Below are 22,512 nucleotides of genomic sequence, written 5' to 3' on the forward strand. Positions count from 1 at the left end.
TGAACACGCCCCCTCTGTTTCTCGGAAATGGCCTGGTCAGTACTTGGATGGGAGACCGCCTGGGAATACCAGGTGCTGTAAGCCTTTTCCCACTCTTTCAAAAAAAACGCAGGCTTCATTTAGTCGATGGTACATCCCCAACTACGGGGTTTCTCTTTTTCGGGGGATGGGGGGCAAGGTGCAAAGTGCTTACAGGTGATTTCTCTTCGACGGGGGGAGGGGAGATCGGGAAGGTTTAGGTCTTTGCCCAAAGTGATGAAAAGTAAGGACGACGTGCGTACAGGTGTAGATCAGTACTGAGAATCCAATAGGAGTTGTATAACAGCCGCTAATGTGGTCAACCTCACAGGGATGTTATGGAGTAAAAAGAAAAAGAAAGGGAGATCGGGTCTCCGATTCTTTAAAAGGCTCATCTGTAGGCTCACTTTTCGCTTACGGCCATACCACCCTGAACACGCCCGATCTCGTCTGATCTCGGAAGCTAAGCAGGGTCGGGCCTGGTCAGTACTTGGATGGGAGACCGCCTGGGAATAGCAGGTGCTGTAAGCCTTTCCACTCTTTCAATACAACCGCAGGCTTCATTTAGTCGATGGTACATCCCCAACTACGGGTTTCTTTTTCGGGGATGGGGGCAAGGTGTGCTTACAGGTGTTTTCTCTTCGACGGGGGGATGGGAGATCGGGAAGGTTTAGGTCTTTGCCCAAAGTGATGAAAAGTAAGGACGACGTGCGTACAGGTGTAGATCAGTGCTGAGAATCCAATAGGAGTTGTATAACAGCCGCTAATGTGGTCAACCTCACAGGGATGTTATGGAGTAAAAAGAAAAAGAGAGGGAGATCGGGTCTCCGATTCTTTAAAAGGCTCATCTGTAGGCTCACTTTTCACTTACGGCCATACCACCCTGAACACGCCCGATCTCGTCTGATCTCGGAAGCTAAGCAGGGTCGGGCCTGGTCAGTACTTGGATGGGAGACCGCCTGGGAATACCAGGTGCTGTAAGCCTTTTCCCACTCTTTCAAAAAAACCGCAGGCTTCATTTAGTCGATGGTACATCCCCAACTACGGGGTTTCTCTTTTTCGGGGGATGGGGGGCAAGGTGCAAAGTGCTTACAGGTGTTTTCTCTTCGACGGGGGGAGGGGAGATCGGGAAGGTTTAGGTCTTTGCCCAAAGTGATGAAAAGTAAGGACGACGTGCGTACAGGTGTAGATCAGTACTGAGAATCCAATAGGAGTTGTATAACAGCCGCTAATGTGGTCAACCTCACAGGGATGTTATGGAGTAAAAAGAAAAAGAGAGGGAGATCGGGTCTCCGATTCTTTAAAAGGCTCATCTGTAGGCTCACTTTTCGCTTACGGCCATACCACCCTGAACACGCCCGATCTCGTCTGATCTCGGAAGCTAAGCAGGGTCGGGCCTGGTCAGTACTTGGATGGGAGACCGCCTGGGAATACCAGGTGCTGTAAGCCTTTTCCCACTCTTTCAAAAAAAACGCAGGCTTCATTTAGTCGATGGTACATCCCCAACTACGGGGTTTCTCTTTTTCGGGGGATGGGGGGCAAGGTGCAAAGTGCTTACAGGTGTTTTTCTTCGACGGGGGGAGGGGAGATCGGGAAGGTTTAGGTCTTTGCCCAAAGTGATGAAAAGTAAGGACGACGTGCGTACAGGTGTAGATCAGTACTGAGAATCCAATAGGAGTTGTATAACAGCCGCTAATGTGGTCAACCTCACAGGGATGTTATGGAGTAAAAAGAGAGGGAGATCGGGTCTCCGATTCTTTAAAAGGCTCATCTGTAGGCTCACTTCGCTGGCCATACCACCCTGAACACGCCCGATCTCGTCTGATCTCGGAAGCTAAGCAGGGTCGGGCCTGGTCAGTACTTGGATGGGAGACCGCCTGGGAATACCAGGTGCTGTAAGCCTTTTCCCACTCTTTCAAAAAAAACGCAGGCTTCATTTAGTCGATGGTACATCCCCAACTACGGGGTTTCTCTTTTTCGGGGGATGGGGGGCAAGGTGCAAAGTGCTTACAGGTGTTTTCTCTTCGACGGGGGGAGGGGAGATCGGGAAGGTTTAGGTCTTTGCCCAAAGTGATGAAAAGTAAGGACGACGTGCGTACAGGTGTAGATCAGTACTGAGAATCCAATAGGAGTTGTATAACAGCCGCTAATGTGGTCAACCTCACAGGGATGTTATGGAGTAAAGAAAAAGAGAGGGAGATCGGGTCTCCGATTCTTTAAAAGGCTCATCTGTAGGCTCACTTTTCGCTTACGGCCATACCACCCTGAACACGCCCGATCTCGTCTGATCTCGGAAGCAGGGTCGGACCTGGTCGGGACTTGATGGGAGCCCGCCGGGGAATACCAGGTGCTGTACCCTTTTCCCACTTTCAAAAAAAACCGCAGGCTTCATTTAGTCGATGGTACATCCCCAACTACGGGGTTTCTCTTTTTCGGGGGATGGGGGGCAAGGTGCAAAGTGCTTACAGGTGATTTCTCTTCGACGGGGGGAGGGGAGATCGGGAAGGTTTAGGTCTTTGCCCAAAGTGATGAAAAGTAAGGACGACGTGCGTACAGGTGTAGATCAGTACTGAGAATCCAATAGGAGTTGTATAACAGCCGCTAATGTGGTCAACCTCACAGGGATGTTATGGAGTAAAAAGAAAAAGAGAGATCGGGTCTCCGATTCTTTAAAAGGCTCATCTGTAGGATCACTTTTAAACACGCCACTACCACCCTCAACACGCCCGATCTCGTCTGATCTCGGAAGCTAAGCAGGGTCGGGCCTGGTCAGTACTTGGATGGGAGACCGCCTGGGAATACCAGGTGCTGTAAGCCTTTTCCCACTCTTTCAAAAAAACCGCAGGCTTCATTTAGTCGATGGTACATCCCCAACTACGGGGTTTCTCTTTTTCGGGGGATGGGGGGCAAGGTGCAAAGTGCTTACAGGTGATTTCTCTTCGACGGGGGGAAGGGGAGATCGGGAAGGTTTAGGTCTTTGCCCAAAGTGATGAAAAGTAAGGACGACGTGCGTACAGGTGTAGATCAGTGCTGAGAATCCAATAGGAGTTGTATAACAGCCGCTAATGTGGTCAACCTCACAGGGATGTTATGGAGTAAAAAGAAGGAGATCGGGTCTCCGATTCTTTAAAAGGCTCATCTGTAGGCTCACTTTTTGCTTACGGCCATACCACCCTGAACACGCCCGATCTCGTCTGATCTCGGAAGCTAAGCAGGGTCGGGCCTGGTCAGTACTTGGATGGGAGACCGCCTGGGAATACCAGGTGCTGTAAGCCTTTTCCCACTCTTTCAAAAAAACCGCAGGCTTCATTTAGTCGATGGTACATCCCCAACTACGGGGTTTCTCTTTTTCGGGGGATGGGGGGCAAGGTGCAAAGTGCTTACAGGTGATTTCTCTTCGACGAGGGGAGATCGGGAAGGTTTAGGTCTTTGCCCAAAGTGATGAAAAGTAAGGACGACGTGCGTACAGGTGTAGATCAGTACTGAGAATCCAATAGGAGTTGTATAACAGCCGCTAATGTGGTCAACCTCACAGGGATGTTATGGAGTAAAAAGGAAAGAGAGGAGATCGGGTCTCCGATTCTTTAAAAGGCTCATCTGTAGGCTCACTTTTACGGCCATACGCCATACCAGCCTGAACACGCCCGATCTCGTCTGATCTCGGAAGCTAAGCAGGGTCGGGCCTGGTCAGTACTTGGATGGGAGACCGCCTGGGAATACCAGGTGCTGTAAGCTTTCCCACTCTTTCAAAAAAACCGCAGGCTTCATTTAGTCGATGGTACATCCCCAACTACGGGGTTTCTCTTTTTCGGGGGATGGGGGGCAAGGTGCAAAGTGCTTACAGGTGTTTCTCTTCGAGGGGGGAAGGGGAGATCGGGAAGGTTTAGGTCTTTGCCCAAAGTGATGAAAAGTAAGCACGACGTGCGTACAGGTGTAGATCAGTGCTGAGAATCCAATAGGAGTTGTATAACAGCCGCTAATGTGGTCAACCTCACAGGGATGTTATGGAGTAAAAAGAAAAAGAGGGAGATCGGGTCTCCGATTCTTTAAAAGGCCCATTTGTAGGCTCACTTTTCACTCACGGCCATACCACCCTGAACACGCCCGATCTCGTCTGATCTCGGAAGCTAAGCAGGGTCGGGCCTGGTCAGTACTTGGATGGGAGACCGCCTGGGAATACCAGGTGCTGTAAGCCTTTTCCCTCTCCTTCAAACAAACCACAGGCTTCATTTAGTCGATGGTACATCCCCAACTACGGGGTTTCTCTTTTTCCGGGGATGGGGGGCAAGGTGCAAAGTGCTTACAGGTGTTTTCTCTTCGACGGGGGGAGATCGGGAAGGTTTAGGTCTTTGCCCAAAGTGATGAAAAGTAAGGACGTGCGTACAGGTGTAGATCAGTACTGAGAATCCAATAGGAGTTGTATAACAGCCGCTAATGTGGTCAACCTCACAGGGATGTTATGGAGTAAAAAGAAAAAGAGAGGAGATCGGGTCTCCGATTCTTTAAAAGGCTCATCTGTAGGCTCACTTTTACACGGCCATACCACCCTGAACACGCCCGATCTCGTCTGATCTCGGAAGCTAAGCAGGGTCGGGCCTGGTCAGTACTTGGATGGGAGACCGCCTGGGAATACCAGGTGCTGTAAGCCTTTTCCCACTCTTTCAAAAAAACCGCAGGCTTCATTTAGTCGATGGTACATCCCCAACTACGGGGTTTCTCTTTTTCGGGGGATGGGGGGCAAGGTGCAAAGTGCTTACAGGTGATTTCTCTTGAGGGGCAGGGAGATCGGGAAGGTTTAGGTCTTTGCCCAAAGTGATGAAAAGTAAGGACGACGTGCGTACAGTGTAGATCAGTGCTGAGAATCCAATAGGAGTTGTATAACAGCCGCTAATGTGGTCAACCTCACAGGGATGTTATGGAGTAAAAAGAAGGAGATCGGGTCTCCGATTCTTTAAAAGGCTCATCTGTAGGATCACTTTTCGCTTACGGCCATACCACCCTGAACACGCCCGATCTCGTCTGATCTCGGAAGCTAAGCAGGGTCGGGCCTGGTCAGTACTTGGATGGGAGACCGCCTGGGAATACCAGGTGCTGTAAGCCTTTTCCCACTCTTTCAAAAAAACCGCAGGTACCCCCAACTACATTCATCGGGGTTTCTCTTTTTCGGGGATGGGGCAAAGTCCTTACAGGTGATTTCTCTTGACGGGGAGGGAGATCGGGAAGGTTTAGGTCTTTGCCCAAAGTGATGAAAAGTAAGGACGACGCGTACAGGTGTAGATCAGTGCTGAGAATCCAATAGGAGTTGTATAACAGCCGCTAATGTGGTCAAACTCACAGGGATGTTATGGAGTAAAAGAAAAAGAGGGAGATCGGGTCTCCGATTCTTTAAAAGGCTCATCTGTAGGCTCACTTTTCGCCACGGCCATACCACCCTGAACCATCTCGCCTGATCTCGAAGCAAGCAGGTCGGGCCTGGTCAGTACTTGATGGAGACCGCCTGGGAATACCAGGTTGTGTTTTTCCCACTGCTCAAAACCGCAGGCTTCATTTATCGAGATACATCCCCAACCACGGGGTTTCTTCGGGGATGGGGGCAGCAAAGTGCTTACAGGTGTTTCTTCTTCTCGACGGGGGGAGGAGATCGCGTTTAGGTCTTCGCCCAAGTATGAAAAGGCGATGGACGGGCGGCAGTGTGTATCAGTGCTGAGAATCCAATAGGAGTTGTAAAACAGCCGCTAATGTGGTCAACCTCACAGGGATGTTATGGACTAAAAAAGAAAAAGGGAGATCGGGTCTCCGATTCTTTAAAAGGCTCATCTGTAGGCTCACTTTTCGCTTACGGCCATACCACCCTGAACACGCCCGATCTCGTCTGATCTCGGAAGCTAAGCAGGGTCGGGCCTGGTCAGTACTTGGATGGGAGACCGCCTGGGAATACCAGGTGCTGTAAGCCTTTTCCCACTCTTTCAAAAAAACCGCAGGCTTCATTTAGTCGATGGTACATCCCCAACTACGGGGTTTCTTTTCGGGGGATGGGGGGCAAGGTGCAAAGTGCTTACAGGTGATTTCTCTTCGACGGGGGGAGGGGAGATCGGGAAGGTTTAGGTCTTTGCCCAAAGTGATGAAAAGTAAGGACGACGTGCGTACAGGTGTAGATCAGTACTGAGAATCCAATAGGAGTTGTATAACAGCCGCTAATGTGGTCAACCTCACAGGGATGTTATGGAGTAAAAAGAAAAAGGGAGGAGATCGGGTCTCGATTCTTTAAAAGGCTCATTTGTAGGCTCACTTTTCGATTACGGCCATACCACCTGAACACGCCCGATCTCGTCTGATCTCGGAAACTAAGAAGGGTCGGGCCTGGTCAGTACTTGGATGGGAGACCGCCTGGGAATACCAGGTGCTGTAAAAATCCCACTCTTTCAAAAAAACACAGTCTTCATTTAATCGATGGTACATCCCCAACTACGGGGTTTCTCTTTTTCGGGGGATGGGGGGCAAGGTGCAAAGTGCTTACAGGTGTTTTCTCTTCGACGGGGGGAGGGGAGATCGGGAAGGTTTAGGTCTTTGCCCAAAGTGATGAAAAGTAAGGACGACGTGCGTACAGGTGTAGATCAGTGCTGAGAATCCAATAGGAGTTGTAAAACAGCCGCTAATGTGGTCAACCTCACAGGGATGTTATGGAGTAAAAAAGAAAAAGGGAGATCGGGTCTCCGATTCTTTAAAAGGCTCATTTGTAGGCTCACTTTTACCTTACGGCCATACCACCCTGAACACGCCCGATCTCGTCTGATCTCGGAAACTAAGAAGGGTCGGGCCTGGTCAGTACTTGGATGGGAGACCGCCTGGGAATACCAGGTGCTGTAAGCTTTTTCCCACTCTTTCAAAAAAACCACAGTCTTCATTTAGTCGATGGTACATCCCCAACTACGGGGTTTCTCTTTTTCGGGGGATGGGGGGCAAGGTGCAAAGTGCTTACAGGTGTTTTCTCTTCGACGGGGGGAGGGGAGATCGGGAAGGTTTAGGTCTTTGCCCAAAGTGATGAAAAGTAAGGACGACGTGCGTACAGGTGTAGATCAGTGCTGAGAATCCAATAGGAGTTGTAAAACAGCCGCTAATGTGGTCAACCTCACAGGGATGTTATGGACTAAAAAAAAAAGGGAGGGAGATCGGGTCTCCGATTCTTTAAAAGGCTCATTTGTAGGCTCACTTTTTGCTTACGTTCCATACCACCCTGAACACGCCCGATCTCGCCTGATCTCGGAAGCTAAGCAGGGTCGGGCCTGGTCAGTACTTGGATGGGAGACCGCCTGGGAATACCAGGTGCTGTAAGCTTTTTCCCACTCTTTCAAAAAACCACAGTCTTCATTTAGTCAATGGTACATCCCCAACTACGGGGTTTCTCTTTTTCGGGGGATGGGGGGCAAGGTGCAAAATGCTTACAGGTGTTTTCTTCGACGGGGGGAGGGGAGATCGGGAAGGTTTAGGTCTTTGCCCAAAGTGATGAAAAGTAAGGACGACGTGCGTACAGGTGTAGATCAGTGCTGAGAATCCAATAGGAGTTGTAAAACAGCCGCTAATGTGGTCAACCTCACAGGGATGTTATGGACTAAAAAAGAAAGATCGGGTCTCCGATTCTTTAAAAGGCTCATTTGTAGGCTCACTTTTCGCTTACGGCCATACCACCCTGAACACGCCCGATCTCGTCTGATCTCGGAAACTAAGAAGGGTCGGGCCTGGTCAGTACTTGGATGGGAGCCTGGGAATACCAGGTGCTGTAAGCTTTTTCCCACTCTTTCAAAAAAACCACAGTCTTCATTTAGTCGATGGTACATCCCCAACTACGGGGTTTCTCTTTTTCGGGGGATGGGGGGCAAGGTGCAAAATGCTTACAGGTGTTTTCTCTTCGACGGGGGGAGGGGAGATCGGGAAGGTTTAGGTCTTTGCCCAAAGTGATGAAAAGTAAGGACGACGTGCGTACAGGTGTAGATCAGTGCTGAGAATCCAATAGGAGTTGTAAAACAGCCGCTAATGTGGTCAACCTCACAGGGATGTTATGGACTAAAAAAGAAAAAGGGAGGGAGATCGGGTCTCCGATTCTTTAAAAGGCTCATTTGTAGGCTCACTTTTTGCTTACGGCCATACCACCCTGAACACGCCCCTAGCAGGAAGCAGGAAGCAGGAAGCAGGAAGTGAGCAGAGAGGTGAATTGTTTGGCACACGGCTGTTTTGGGGAGACCTTTTTCTTTCTCAATTCTTTTTATTTTCATATGCCCTGAATATTTTTCTGTTGGACTGGGAACGCATATCTTGAACCCCCAGCAGTGCTGCACTGTTTTGGGGAAATTCTACCTTTCCCCCCTTTTTTTCTAAAGGGGGGGGAGTATTTTTCCCTGCAAAATGACGGACCCAAATGGTGAACTGACACTGAATCCTCAAGCAAAAATGACGGAAGAGTACCATAAAAAGTCGGCCATAAGAATGAATGAAATAGAGAAAAAAGAGAGGATTACAAATGAGGGAAGAAAGAATCGAAACCTGACCCTGAGTGTCGAGCTTGAGGGGGAGAATTCCTTTTCAGCCATGGAGCTGATGAGATGTGTGCGGGAGCTGTGCGGAGGACTGGTGGCGTGCCGCTTCATCGGAGCCGGGAAGTACGAAGTGACGATGAGCCATCCGAAAGGGAAGGAGAGACTGCTGGAGGGCTTCAAGATGGGCGAGACGATGGTCCATGCTCGGGAGCTGTGCAACGATGAGCTGGTGGTGTCCTTCCTCAACCTGCCTTTCTACACTGACGACGGGGAGATCCTCGAGAAGCTCCACGGCTGGGGAGTATCGGCTGTTTCCCCGATTAAAAGGCGGATGTGGCCGGGCACAAAGATTGCTGATGGTACCAGATTCCTCAAGGTAAAGTTCAATGACCAGATCCAGTCCCTGCCTTATTCAACCAAGTTTAACACGGCTCTGGGTGTGGAGCATTTTAGAGTAATACATGACAAACAGATAAAAGTATGCAGGATGTGTATCCAGCCGGGGCATCTCATGAGGGAATGTCCTGAATTTTCCTGCCATAAATGTGGAGTCCAGGGGCATTTTGCAAGGGAATGCAGCAAAAGCGCAGCAAAATGCAGTTTGTGCTTAAATAAAACTCAGGAATGTATATGTAACAAGAGTGAAAATGAAGATGTACAAACAGAGAATGAAGTCTCAGAGCCTGAGGGCGAGGGGGAAGAGGAGATGGGGGAAGGGAGCGGAGAAAGCGAGGCGAGTGATGTGTTGGGAGAAAGCAGTAAAGAGATTTTTGCGGACGCCGTGTCGGAGGCCGTGTCAGAGCCTGCGGAGGCTGAGCTTGTGGATGGTGAAGGCGGGCAGATCACAGTGCCGGGTAAAGATTCCAGAGGGAATGGGGAGGAGGCGTGTGAGCCTGTGGGGAAAGCAGAGGGAAAAAGCGGTGGGACGGTGCTCGTAGAGAAGCCAATACTGCTGGTCCCACCTGCTGCATTAGAAATCAAAACGGCCAAGGCCGCTCCACCTGCCTCTTCAGTAAGCAAAAGCCCCACATCTGAGCTAGGCACGGCGCTCCCTCCCAGGCCTGAAAATAGACGCCGCAAAGCATCAAACGAGGCTCCACAGACGGCAGAAGAGTCGGACTCGGAAATGGACATGGGGGATGTAGCTGTCACAAGAGCCAAACACAGCGAGAGGCAGAAAAAGACCTCGACCAAGAGGAATAAAGTTAAAAGCGATAAATGAGGGTTTTACACTTCCTGATAATAATCATGTGTGCACTCACAGGCTTCCAGATAAAGTCACTAAATGGAAACGGGCTGCGCAATAATGCAAAAGTGGGCTCAATATTGAGCCAATTAAGGCCCGACTTATTATGTGTCCAGGAGACAAGGTGGGATGTGGACTCTGTGAAATATTGGAAACAGCGGTGGGATGGTGAAATATATTCCAATGAAGGGTCCTGCACCTCACGTGGCGGTTTTCTTTAAATCCCATTTTTTTGAGAATATAAAAGAAATTCACAAGGACAGAGAGGGCAGAGTACAAGTCATCGATTTCAGTTTTGCTAACACCTGCTACCGTCTGATAAACGTGTATGCGCCCAATGATGAAAGTGAGAGGAAATGTTTTTTCCAAAATCTCGAGAAATGGATTGACGGAAAAACCTTTTTGATTGGGGACCTAAATGTGGTACTCACTGAAAGGGACCTTTCGAAAAATAATGCGTATAGGAACGATAGCAGTAGAACTACCTTAAAGGACATAATATTTAAATCCAATATTATAGATGTGTGGAGGGTTCTCAATGGAAGCGGCTCAGGGTTTTCCAGGAGACAAACAGTTGCGGGGAAACTAAAACAATCCAGGATTGATTATTGTTTAGGGGCTTCTGGGGTGTTAAAAGAAATTAGAACATGCACATATTCTTTTAATTCATGGAGTGATCACGCTTTTATGACAGTAGGTGTAGGTGGTCAAGGGAACAAAAAGGGTGGGAGAATATGGTGTTTAAACATAAGCCACCTAGAAGATGAGGTGTTTAAAACACAAATAAATAAATATCTAAAAATGGTGCTACAAAGCATTTGTTTTGTTGATGACGTATGTGCCTACTGGGGAAAAGTAAAAGCAAAAATCAAAAAGATGTGTATCAGTTTCAGTAAGAATAAAAGCTGTGAGGCGAAACAAGAAGAAAAAGATTTAAATGCCCTTCTACAAAAGGAGATGCAGAAATGCGACGACAATCCCAACTACAGTAGTGACTCATATGAGCTATATAAAACTAAGTTACATGAAATTGAAAAAAAACGATGTAGGGGCGCAATAATCAGAAGCAAAGCGAGATATATAACTGAGGGAGAGAGATGTACAGCTTTTTTTCTGGGGTTAGAAAAAGTTAGCCAAAACAAATCCTCCCTCTCCAGGTTGGAAAATTCAAACGGAGAAATAATAGAAAAAAATGAAGAGATAATGATGGCCATCCAGGCCTATTACCAGAATCTTTTTCAGAGTGAAGCAAGGGATAATAGCACAATAAATGAGGTAGCAAATAAAATAAGCAATAAACTCAACGAGGAGGAAAGGGAGTGGTGTGATACACCTTTCTCTCTGGGGGAAGTAGAGCAGGCAATAAATGGCCTGAATAAAAGCAAAAGCCCAGGCGCAGATGGTCTGCCTGCAGAGTTCTTTCAAACATTTAAGGAGGCTCTGGGACCGATCTTGCTCAAAATATTCAACCAGATGGACGTGGAAAGGGAGGCCCCAAAACCGTTCACAGAGGGGATAGTAACTATAATATATAAAAACAAAGGAGACAAGGCCAAACTCAGTAATTACAGACCAATCAGCTTATTGAATACGGACTACAAAATCTTTGCAAAAACCTTGGCAAATAGACTAAAAGCAGTAATCAACTCAATAATTGGAACTACACAGGCGTATAGTATTCCAGGGAGGCACATCTCAGACACCATAAACACCATCAGAGACACAGCGAGTATTTTAAACCAGGAGGGAGGGATCATTTTGGGAGTGGATTTAGAAAAAGCCTTTGATAGAGTGGAACACCCCTTTCTGTGGGCCGTACTGGAGCGTTTTGGTTTTGGGCCTCTGTTCATCCAAAGAATTAAAATGTTGTACGAGAAGGCAACAAGCAGGGTCAAATGCAATGGCCTCCTGAGTGGCAGTTTTGAAATCAAAAGGTCACTAAGACAGGGCTGTCCGCTGTCAGCTTTATTATACAGCCTGGTGTCGGAACCTCTGGCCTGTCTCATAAATAATGATACGGAAATACAAGGAATTTCTACCCCAGTTGGAAACATAATTAAGATTGTACAATATGCTGACGATGTTAACATATGTGTCAAAACGAGAACGTGCATCGAAAGGGCATTAGGACACATCAAAAATTATGGGATGGCATCGGGAGCAAAAATAAATGAGGAAAAATCTGAACTCATGGTCTTTAAACAGTGTGACATCCCGAGCAATGCCTGGGGACTAAAGAAAATAGAAACTGAAAGGAAAATATTAGGAATTTTCATAGGGAAAGATGAAAAAAGTGCAATGGAAAGAACGTGGAAAGAGGTTTTGGGGAAAATAAAAAATCTACTTAACCTTTGGTATGCGAGAGGCCTCAACCTGAAAGGGAAAGTAGTCGTAGTAAATGCTCTGATACTGTCCAAAATTAATCATATTTTGGGGTCCTGCGAGCTACCCACGTGGGTACTAAATTCGCTCAATAAAGCAATCTCCACTTTTTTCTGGAAAGGAAAGGCGAATTTGATTGCCCGCCGTACGCTAATAGCTAACAAAAGGGAGGGGGGCTTAGCTTTGATTGATATAAGTGTGAAAAGAGATGCACTCAGGCTAAAATTAATGGGAAGATATTTAAATGCCGAAAGGCAGCTGCCCTGGAAAGATTTCCTGACGGGTCTCTTGACAAAGTATGGGGAGAGGGGTGTGTACAATCTGTGTGCTTTCACCCCTGGGAACATAAAAGCGGGCCTGTCAGGGTTCTACAGGGAAGTGCTGGAGGCCTGGGACAAGCTTTTGCCCCACCTCAGACCTGATGTGAAAGGGAAAGCACAAGTGCTGCGGTTACCTTTCCTGTCAAACCCCAGTTTTGTTGGGCAGGGGAGGCCTCTCATAAACTGTCACCTCAGTCAGGCGGGGCTTACGGCTGTGGGGAGCGTGTGCGGAAAGAACGGAATGTTTGATCTGGTGGGTGTGAAGAAAAGGTTAAGGGTTGAGGGGCGTACGTACAGAATGCAACGTTTAAAAATTATCAAAGGAATATTTGATGACTGTATGAGAAAAGAATGGATTGGAAGAATGGGGGTTGATGTGGTACGGGACAAGCCCTTGGGTTTTTTTCTGTGCCTTGACGACAAACTCAAAAGCATAGAACAAATACAGACAAAAATATTCTATAGTATATTGATAAAAAAGGAGATAAGTAAACCAGCAGCTGAAAAATCATGGGCAAAGGTTTTCCCTGGTCACCAACTGAACAGAATATGGTCCAATATTGAATTCAAATTCATCCCCCCTGGTATTTTCAACTCCGATTTCAAAATAAGGCACAGGAGAATATTCACCAGCATTGTACTGCACCAAATACACAAAGACAAATTCAATCGAATGTGTGCCGTTTGTGGCAAGGAGGAAGAGGATTTCGAGCACCTTATACTGTGCTGCTCCGCACTCAGAGTCTTCAGAGCTTATATCAAAGATCTGGTAACAGTTGGATGTGGAGTAAAAGATATGACAGGAATATTGTGGGACTGGACCTGGTGCTTTGGATTACCGAAAACGAGGGTAGGCCAGGAGACCGGCCTCCCCAATACATGCCTGGCTTTTGCCAGACAGGCAGTCCTGATAAGGAGGAACTATGCCCTTTTTGAGAACAAAACTATGGACCTCAAAAGGCTGTTTGCAAACAGCATAAAAGCACATTGGACAACACTGTATGCTTATAAGAAGGATCTAATGGAGGACTATATAAGTGAAGAAAACAAACTGTTCTGGGTAGATGATGGAAATGGAATTGTTTTTTCTTTTTGAGTCACGTGAGCGATTGTGCTGTGTTTAAAGAGGAACGGGAGGATTAAGGTTCTCGGAGGTGAGATTTATTGACCCGTTGTGTCCTTGCTCTCAAGGCCAGATGTTTGTGTTGTTTCCCTGTTTACAGAGCTATAGAAATGTGTTTGTTTGAAAGCATTCACAAATATATATTTGAACGTATTTTGTTTTTTTCCTGTATATATCATAAATACAACTGTGAAAATAATTTATGGTGTAAAAATATGGTATGATAGAAATGAAATTGTTTCTTCTTTCTGAGTCACGTGAGAGATTGTGCTGCGTTTAAAGAGCAACGGGAGGATTGAGGTTCTGTGAGTTGAGATTTATTGACCCGTTGTGTCCTTTCTCTCAAGGCCAGATGTTTGTTGTTTCCCTGTTTACAGGGCTATAGAAATGTGTGTTTGTTTGAAAGCATTCGCAAATATATTTGAACGTATTTTTTTTTTCTGTATATATCATAAAATACAACTGTGTAAAAAATGTATGGTGTGCAAATAAATGTTGTGTTTCTTTTTGTATAAAAAATTCAATAAAAAAAAAAAAACACGCCCGATCTCGTCTGATCTCGGAAGCTAAGAAGGGTCGGGCCTGGTCAGTACTTGGATGGGAGACCGCCTGGGAATACCAGGTGCTGTAAGCTTTTTCCCACTCTTTCAAAAAACCACAGTCTTCATTTAGTCGATGGTACATCCCCAACTACGGGGTTTCTCTTTTTCGGGGGATGGGGGGCAAGGTGCAAAATGCTTACAGGTGTTTTCTCTTCGACGGGGGGAGGGGAGATCGGGAAGGTTTAGGTCTTTGCCCAAAGTGATGAAAAGTAAGGACGACGTGCGTACAGGTGTAGATCAGTGCTGAGAATCCAATAGGAGTTGTAAAACAGCCGCTAATGTGGTCAACCTCACAGGGATGTTATGGACTAAAAAAGAAAAAGGGAGGGAGATCGGGTCTCCGATTCTTTAAAAGGCTCATTTGTAGGCTCACTTTTCGCTTACGGCCATACCACCCTGAACACGCCCGATCTCGGAAACTAAGAAGGGTCGGGCCTGGTCAGTACTTGGATGGGAGACCGCCTGGGAATACCAGGTGCTGTAAGCTTTTTCCCACTCTTTCAAAAAAACCACAGTCTTCATTTAGTCGATGGTACATCCCCAACTACGGGGTTTCTCTTTTTCGGGGGATGGGGGGCAAGGTGCAAAATGCTTACAGGTGTTTTCTCTTCGACGGGGGGAGGGGAGATCGGGAAGGTTTAGGTCTTTGCCCAAAGTGATGAAAAGTAAGGACGACGTGCGTACAGGTGTAGATCAGTGCTGAGAATCCAATAGGAGTTGTAAAACAGCCGCTAATGTGGTCAACCTCACAGGGATGTTATGGACTAAAAAAGAAAAAGGGAGGGAGATCGGGTCTCCGATTCTTTAAAAGGCTCATTTGTAGGCTCACTTTTTGCTTACGGCCATACCACCCTGAACCCTGAACACGCCCTTAGCAGGAAGCAGGAAGCAGGAAGTGAGCAGAGAGGTGAATTGTTTGGCACACGGCTGTTTTGGGGAGACCTTTTTCTTTCTCAATTCTTTTTATTTTCATATGCCCTGAATATTTTTCTGTTGGACTGGGAACGCATAGCTTGAACCCCCAGCAGTGCTGCACTGTTTGGGGGGGAATTCTTAACCCCCCTTTTTTCTAAAGGGGGGGGAGTATTTTTCCCTGCAAAATGACGGACCCAAATGGTGAACTGACACTGAATCCTCAAGCAAAAATGACGGAAGAGTACCATAAAAAGTCGGCCATAAGAATGAATGAAATAGAGAAAAAAGAGAGGATTACAAATGAGGGAAGAAAGAATCGAAACCTGACCCTGAGTGTCGAGCTTGAGGGGGAGAATTCCTTTTCAGCCATGGAGCTGATGAGATGTGTGCGGGAGCTGTGCGGAGGACTGGTGGCGTGCCGCTTCGGAGCCGGGAAGTACGAAGTGACGATGAGCCATCCGAAAGGGAAGGAGAGACTGCTGGAGGGCTTCAAGATGGGCGAGACGAGGGTCCATGCTCGGGAGCTGTGTAACGATGAGCTGGTGGTGTCCTTCCTCAACCTGCCTTTCTACACTGACGACGGGGAGATCCTCGAGAAGCTCCACGGCTGGGGAGTATCGGCTGTTTCCCCGATTAAAAGGCGGATGTGGCCGGGCACAAAGATTGCTGATGGTACCAGATTCCTCAAGGTAAAGTTCAATGACCAGATCCAGTCCCTGCCTTATTCAACCAAGTTTAACACGGCTCTGGGTGTGGAGCATTTTAGAGTAATACATGACAAACAGATAAAAGTATGCAGGATGTGTATTCAGCCGGGGCATCTCATGAGGGAATGTCCTGAATTTTCCTGCCATAAATGTGGAGTCCAGGGGCATTTTGCAAGGGAATGCAGCAAAAGCGCAGCAAAATGCAGTTTGTGCTTAAATAAAACTCAGGAATGTATATGTAACAAGAGTGAAAATGAAGATGTACAAACAGAGAATGAAGTCTCAGAGCCTGAGGGCGAGGGGGAAGAGGAGATGGGGGAAGGGAGCGGAGAAAGCGAGGCGAGTGATGTGTTGGGAGAAAGCAGTAAAGAGATTTTTGCGGACGCCGTGTCGGAGGCCGTGTCGGAGCCTGCGGAGGCTGAGCTTGTGGATGGTGAAGGCGGGCAGATCACAGTGCCGGGTAAAGATTCCAGAGGGAATGGGGAGGAGGCGTGTGAGCCTGTGGGGAAAGCAGAGGGAAAAAGCGGTGGGACGGTGCTCGTAGAGAAGCCAATACTGCTGGTCCCACCTGCTGCATTAGAAATCAAAACGGCCAAGGCCGCTCCACCTGCCTCTTCAGTAAGCAAAAGCCCCACATCTGAGCTAGGCACGGCGCTCCCTCCCAGGCCTGAAAATAGACGCCGCAAAGCATCAAACGAGGCTCCACAGACGGCAGAAGAGTCGGACTCGGAAATGGACATGGGGGATGTAGCTGTCACAAGAGCCAAACACAGCGAGAGGCAGAAAAAGACCTCGACCAAGAGGAATAAAGTTAAAAGCGATAAATGAGGGTTTTACACTTCCTGATAATAATCATGTGTGCACTCACAGGCTTCCAGATAAAGTCACTAAATGGAAACGGGCTGCGCAATAATGCAAAAGTGGGCTCAATATTGAGCCAATTAAGGCCCGACTTATTATGTGTCCAGGAGACAAGGTGGGATGTGGACTCTGTGAAATATTGGAAACAGCGGTGGGATGGTGAAATATATTCCAATGAAGGGTCCTGCACCTCACGTGGCGTGGCGGTTTTCTTTAAATCCCATTTTTTTGAGAATATAAAAGAAATTCACAAGGACAGAGAGGGCAGAGTACAAGTCATCGATTTCAGTTTTGCTAACACCTGCTACCGTCTGATAAACGTGTATGCGCCCAATGATGAAAGTGAGAGGAAATGTTTTTTCCAAAATCTCGAGAAATGGATTGACGGAAAAACCTTTTTGATTGGGGACCTAAATGTGGTACTCACTGAAAGGGACCTTTCGAAAAATAATGCGTATAGGAACGATAGCAGTAGAACTACCTTAAAGGACATAATATTTAAATCCAATATTATAGATGTGTGGAGGGTTCTCAATGGAAGCGGCTCAGGGTTTTCCAGGAGACAAACAGTTGCGGGGAAACTAAAACAATCCAGGATTGATTATTGTTTAGGGGCTTCTGGGGTGTTAAAAGAAATTAGAACATGCACATATTCTTTTAATTCATGGAGTGATCACGCTTTTATGACAGTAGGTGTAGGTGGTCAAGGGAACAAAAAGGGTGGGAGAATATGGTGTTTAAACATAAGCCACCTAGAAGATGAGGTGTTTAAAACACAAATAAATAAATATCTAAAAATGGTGCTACAAAGCATTTGTTTTGTTGATGACGTATGTGCCTACTGGGGAAAAGTAAAAGCAAAAATCAAAAAGATGTGTATCAGTTTCAGTAAGAATAAAAGCTGTGAGGCGAAACAAGAAGAAAAAGATTTAAATGCCCTTCTACAAAAGGAGATGCAGAAATGCGACGACAATCCTAACTACAGCAGGGACACATATGAGCTATATAAAACTAAGTTACATGGAATTGAACAAAAACGATGTAGGGGTGCAATAATCAGAAGCAAAGAGATATATAACTGAGGGAGAGAGATGTACAGCTTTTTTTCTGGGGTTAGAAAAAGTTAGCCAAAACAAATCCTCCCTCTCCAGGTTGGAAAATTCAAACGGAGAAATAATAGAAAAAAATGAAGAGATAATGATGGCCATCCAGGCCTATTACCAGAATCTTTTTCAGAGTGAAGCAAGGGATAATAGCACAATAAATGAGGTAGCAAATAAAATAAGCAATAAACTCAACGAGGAGGAAAGGAAGTGGTGTGATACACCTTTCTCTCTGGGGGAAGTAGAGCAGGCAATAAATGGCCTGAATAAAAGCAAAAGCCCAGGCGCAGATGGTCTGCCTGCAGAGTTCTTTCAAACATTTAAGGAGGCTCTGGGACCGATCTTGCTCAAAATATTCAACCAGATGGACGTGGAGAGGGAGGCCCCAATACCGTTCACAGAGGGGATAGTAACTATAATATATAAAAACAAAGGAGACAAGGCCAAACTCAGTAATTACAGACCAATCAGCTTATTGAATACGGACTACAAAATCTTTGCAAAAACCTTGGCAAATAGACTAAAAGCAGTAATCAACTCAATAATTGGAACTACACAGGCGTATAGTATTCCAGGGAGGCACATCTCAGACACCATAAACACCATCAGAGACACAGCGAGTATTTTAAACCAGGAGGGAGGGATCATTTTGGGAGTGGATTTAGAAAAAGCCTTTGATAGAGTGGAACACCCCTTTCTGTGGGCCGTACTGGAGCGTTTTGGTTTTGGGCCTCTGTTCATCCAAAGAATTAAAATGTTGTACGAGAAGGCAACAAGCAGGGTCAAATGCAATGGCCTCCTGAGTGGCAGTTTTGAAATCAAAAGGTCAGTAAGACAGGGCTGTCCGCTGTCAGCTTTATTATACAGCCTGGTGTCAGAACCTCTGGCCTGTCTCATAAATAATGATACGGAAATACAAGGAATTTCTACCCCAGTTGGAAACATAATTAAGATTGTACAATATGCTGACGATGTTAACATATGTGTCAAAACGAGAACGTGCATCGAAAGGGCATTAGGACACATCAAAAATTATGGGATGGCATCGGGAGCAAAAATAAATGAGGAAAAATCTGAACTCATGGTCTTTAAACAGTGTGACATCCCGAGCAATGCCTGGGGCCTAAAGAAAATAGAAACTGAAAGGAAAATATTAGGAATTTTCATAGGGAAAGATGAAAAAAGTGCAATGGAAAGAACGTGGAAAGAGGTTTTGGGGAAAATAAAAAATCTACTTAACCTTTGGTATGCGAGAGGCCTCAACCTGAAAGGGAAAGTAGTCGTAGTAAATGCTCTGATACTGTCCAAAATTAATCATATTTTGGGGTCCTGCGAGCTACCCACGTGGGTACTAAATTCGCTCAATAAAGCAATCTCCACTTTTTTCTGGAAAGGAAAGGCAAATTTGATTGCCCGCCGTACGCTAATAGCTAACAAAAGGGAGGGGGGCTTAGCTTTGATTGATATAAGTGTGAAAAGAGATGCACTCAGGCTAAAATTAATGGGAAGATATTTAAATGCCGAAAGGCAGCTGCCCTGGAAAGATTTCCTGACGGGTCTCTTGACAAAGTATGGGAAGAGGGGTGTGTACAATCTGTGTGCTTTCACCCCTGGGAACATAAAAGCGGGCCTGTCAGGGTTCTACAGGGAAGTGCTGGAGGCCTGGGACAAGCTTTTGCCCCACCTCAGACCTGATGTGAAAGGGAAAGCACAAGTGCTGCGGTTACCTTTCCTGTCAAACCCCAGTTTTGTTGGGCAGGGGAGGCCTCTCATAAACTGTCACCTCAGTCAGGCGGGGCTTACGGCTGTGGGGAGCGTGTGCGGAAAGAACGGAATGTTTGATCTGGTGGGTGTGAAGAAAAGGCTAAGGGTTGAGGGGCGTACGTACAGAATGCAACGTTTAAAAATTATCAAAGGAATATTTGATGACTGTATGAGAAAAGAATGGATTGGAAGAATGGGGGTTGATGTGGTACGGGACAAGCCCTTGGGTTTTTTTCTGTGCCTTGACGACAAACTCAAAAGCATAGAACAAATACAGACAAAAATATTCTATAGTATATTGATAAAAAAGGAGATAAGTAAACCAGCAGCTGAAAAATCATGGGCAAAGGTTTTCCCTGGTCACCAACTGAACAGAATATGGTCCAATATTGAATTCAAATTCATCCCCCCTGGTATTTTCAACTCCGATTTCAAAATAAGGCACAGGAGAATATTCACCAGCATTGTACTGCACCAAATACACAAAGACAAATTCAATCGAATGTGTGCCGTTTGTGGCAAGGAGGAAGAGGATTTCGAGCACCTTATACTGTGCTGCTCCGCACTCAGAGTCTTCAGAGCTTATATCAAAGATCTGGTAACAGTTGGATGTGGAGTAAAAGATATGACAGGAATATTGTGGGACTGGACCTGGTGCTTTGGATTACCGAAAACGAGGGTAGGCCAGGAGACCGGCCTCCCCAATACATGCCTGGCTTTTGCCAGACAGGCAGTCCTGATAAGGAGGAACTATGCCCTTTTTGAGAACAAAACTATGGACCTCAAAAGGCTGTTTGCAAACAGCATAAAAGCACATTGGACAACACTGTATGCTTATAAGAAGGATCTAATGGAGGACTTTATAAGTGAAGAAAACAAACTGTTCTGGGTAGATGAGGGAAATGGAATTGTGTTTTCTTTTTGATTCACGTGAGAGATTGTGCTGTGTTCAAAGAGGAACGTGAGGATTAAGGCTTTGTGAGATTTAATTGACCCGTTGTGTCCTTTCGCTCAAGGCCAGATGTTTATGTTGTTTCCCTGTTTACAGGGCTATAGAAATGTGTTAGTTTGAAAGCATTCGCAAATATATTTGAACGTATTTTCTTTTTTTTCCTGTATATATCATAAATACAACTGTGTAAATAATTTATGGTGTACAAATATATGTTGTGTTTCTTTTTGTATAAAAAATTCAATAAAAAGACAAAAAAAAACACGCCCGATCTCGTCTGATCTCGGAAACTAAGAAGGGTCGGGCCTGGTCAGTACTTGGATGGGAGACCGCCTGGGAATACCAGGTGCTGTAAGCTTTTTCCCACTCTTTCAAAAAAACCACAGTCTTCATTTAGTCGATGGTACATCCCCAACTACGGGGTTTCTCTTTTTCGGGGGATGGGGGGCAAGGTGCAAAATGCTTACAGGTGTTTTCTCTTCGACAGGGGGAGGGGAGATCGGGAAGGTTTAGGTCTTTGCCCAAAGTGATGAAAAGTAAGGACGACGTGCGTACAGGTGTAGATCAGTGCTGAGAATCCAATAGGAGTTGTAAAACAGCCGCTAATGTGGTCAACCTCACAGGGATGTTATGGACTAAAAAAGAAAAAGGGAGGGAGATCGGGTCTCCGATTCTTTAAAAGGCTCATTTGTAGGCTCACTTTTCGCTTACGGCCATACCACCCTGAACACGCCCCTAGCAGGAAGCAGGAAGTGAGCAGAGAGGTGAATTGTTTGGCACACGGCTGTTTTGGGGAGACCTTTTTCTTTCTCAATTCTTTTTATTTTCATATGCCCTGAATATTTTTCTGTTGGACTGGGAACGCATATCTTGAACCCCCAGCAGTGCTGCACTGTTTGGGGGGGAATTCCCCTACCTTTTCCCCCTTTTTTTCTAAAGGGGGGGGAGTATTTTTCCCTGCAAAATGACGGACCCAAATGTTGAACTGACACTGAATCCTCAAGCAAAAATGACGGAAGAGTACCATAAAAAGTTGGCCATAAGAATGAATGAAATAGAGAAAAAAGAGAGGATTACAAATAAGGGAAGAAAAAATCGAAACCTGACCCTGAGTGTTGAGCTTGAGGGGGAGAATTCCTTTTCAGCCATGGAGCTGATGAGATGTGTGCGGGAGCTGTGCGGAGGACTGGTGGCGTGCCGCTTCGGAGCCGGGAGGAAGTACGAAGTGACGATGAGCCATCCGAAAGGGAAGGAGAGACTGCTGGAGGGCTTCAAGATGGGCGAGACGAGGGTCCATGCTCGGGAGCTGTGTAACGATGAGCTGGTGGTGTCCTTCCTCAACCTGCCTTTCTACACTGACGACGGGGAGATCCTCGAGAAGCTCCACGGCTGGGGAGTATCGGCTGTTTCCCCGATTAAAAAGGCGGATGTGGCCGGGCACAAAGATTGCTGATGGTACCAGATTCCTCAAGGTAAAGTTCAATGACCAGATCCAGTCCCTGCCTTATTCAACCAAGTTTAACACGGCTCTGGGTGTGGAGCATTTTAGAGTAATACATGACAAACAGATAAAGGTATGCAGGATGTGTATTCAGCCGGGGCATCTCATGAGGGAATGTCCTGAATTTTCCTGCCATAAATGTGGAGTCCAGGGGCATTTTGCAAGGGAATGCAGCAAAAGCGCAGCAAAATGCAGTTTGTGCTTAAATAAAACTCAGGAATGTATATGTAACAAGAGTGAAAATGAAGATGTACAAACAGAGAATGAAGTCTCAGAGCCTGAGGGTGAGGGGGAAGAGGAGATGGGGGAAGGGAGCGGAGAAAGCGAGGCGAGTGATGTGTTGGGAGAAAGCAGTAAAGAGATTTTTGCGGACGCCGTGTCGGAGGCCGTGTCGGAGGCCGTGGTGGAGCCTGCGGAGGCTGAGCTTACAGATGGTGAAGGCGTGCAGATCACAGTGCCGGGTAAAAATTCCAGAGGGAATGGAGAG

At 46.5% G+C, this 22,512-nt stretch overlaps 1 protein-coding gene, 11 non-coding genes and 5 pseudogenes across 12 annotated transcripts in view; 16 read left to right on the forward strand and 1 right to left on the reverse strand.

Annotated features, from left to right (window-relative positions):
* Positions 1 to 22,512, reverse strand: part of LOC130196675 (protein NLRC5-like) — a 1,158,129-nt gene that overhangs the window by 106,894 nt on the left and 1,028,723 nt on the right.
* Positions 431 to 549, forward strand: LOC130197470 (5S ribosomal RNA). The gene has a single exon (XR_008832448.1). It is a non-coding gene; the product is annotated as a 5S ribosomal RNA (ribosomal RNA).
* LOC130197469 (5S ribosomal RNA) lies at positions 884 to 1,002 on the forward strand. Its single transcript, XR_008832447.1, has one exon. It is a non-coding gene; the product is annotated as a 5S ribosomal RNA (ribosomal RNA).
* Positions 1,349 to 1,467, forward strand: LOC130197467 (5S ribosomal RNA). The gene has a single exon (XR_008832445.1). It is a non-coding gene; the product is annotated as a 5S ribosomal RNA (ribosomal RNA).
* LOC130197481 (5S ribosomal RNA) lies at positions 1,805 to 1,920 on the forward strand. Its single transcript, XR_008832458.1, has one exon. It is a non-coding gene; the product is annotated as a 5S ribosomal RNA (ribosomal RNA).
* On the forward strand, positions 2,717 to 2,835 carry LOC130197487 (5S ribosomal RNA; annotated as a pseudogene).
* On the forward strand, positions 3,175 to 3,293 carry LOC130197478 (5S ribosomal RNA). The gene has a single exon (XR_008832456.1). It is a non-coding gene; the product is annotated as a 5S ribosomal RNA (ribosomal RNA).
* Positions 3,636 to 3,753, forward strand: LOC130197483 (5S ribosomal RNA; annotated as a pseudogene).
* LOC130197471 (5S ribosomal RNA) lies at positions 4,095 to 4,213 on the forward strand. The gene has a single exon (XR_008832449.1). It is a non-coding gene; the product is annotated as a 5S ribosomal RNA (ribosomal RNA).
* On the forward strand, positions 4,548 to 4,666 carry LOC130197473 (5S ribosomal RNA). The gene has a single exon (XR_008832451.1). It is a non-coding gene; the product is annotated as a 5S ribosomal RNA (ribosomal RNA).
* Positions 5,000 to 5,118, forward strand: LOC130197489 (5S ribosomal RNA). Its single transcript, XR_008832460.1, has one exon. It is a non-coding gene; the product is annotated as a 5S ribosomal RNA (ribosomal RNA).
* LOC130197494 (5S ribosomal RNA) lies at positions 5,853 to 5,971 on the forward strand. The gene has a single exon (XR_008832466.1). It is a non-coding gene; the product is annotated as a 5S ribosomal RNA (ribosomal RNA).
* LOC130197486 (5S ribosomal RNA) lies at positions 6,313 to 6,430 on the forward strand (annotated as a pseudogene).
* On the forward strand, positions 6,770 to 6,888 carry LOC130197477 (5S ribosomal RNA). The gene has a single exon (XR_008832455.1). It is a non-coding gene; the product is annotated as a 5S ribosomal RNA (ribosomal RNA).
* Positions 7,234 to 7,353, forward strand: LOC130197480 (5S ribosomal RNA). The gene has a single exon (XR_008832457.1). It is a non-coding gene; the product is annotated as a 5S ribosomal RNA (ribosomal RNA).
* Positions 7,688 to 7,802, forward strand: LOC130197484 (5S ribosomal RNA; annotated as a pseudogene).
* Positions 14,601 to 14,709, forward strand: LOC130197485 (5S ribosomal RNA; annotated as a pseudogene).

The sequence above is a fragment of the Pseudoliparis swirei genome, chromosome 7 (genome assembly GCF_029220125.1).
Source record: "Pseudoliparis swirei isolate HS2019 ecotype Mariana Trench chromosome 7, NWPU_hadal_v1, whole genome shotgun sequence".
NCBI classification, from domain to species: Eukaryota; Metazoa; Chordata; class Actinopteri; order Perciformes; family Liparidae; genus Pseudoliparis; species Pseudoliparis swirei.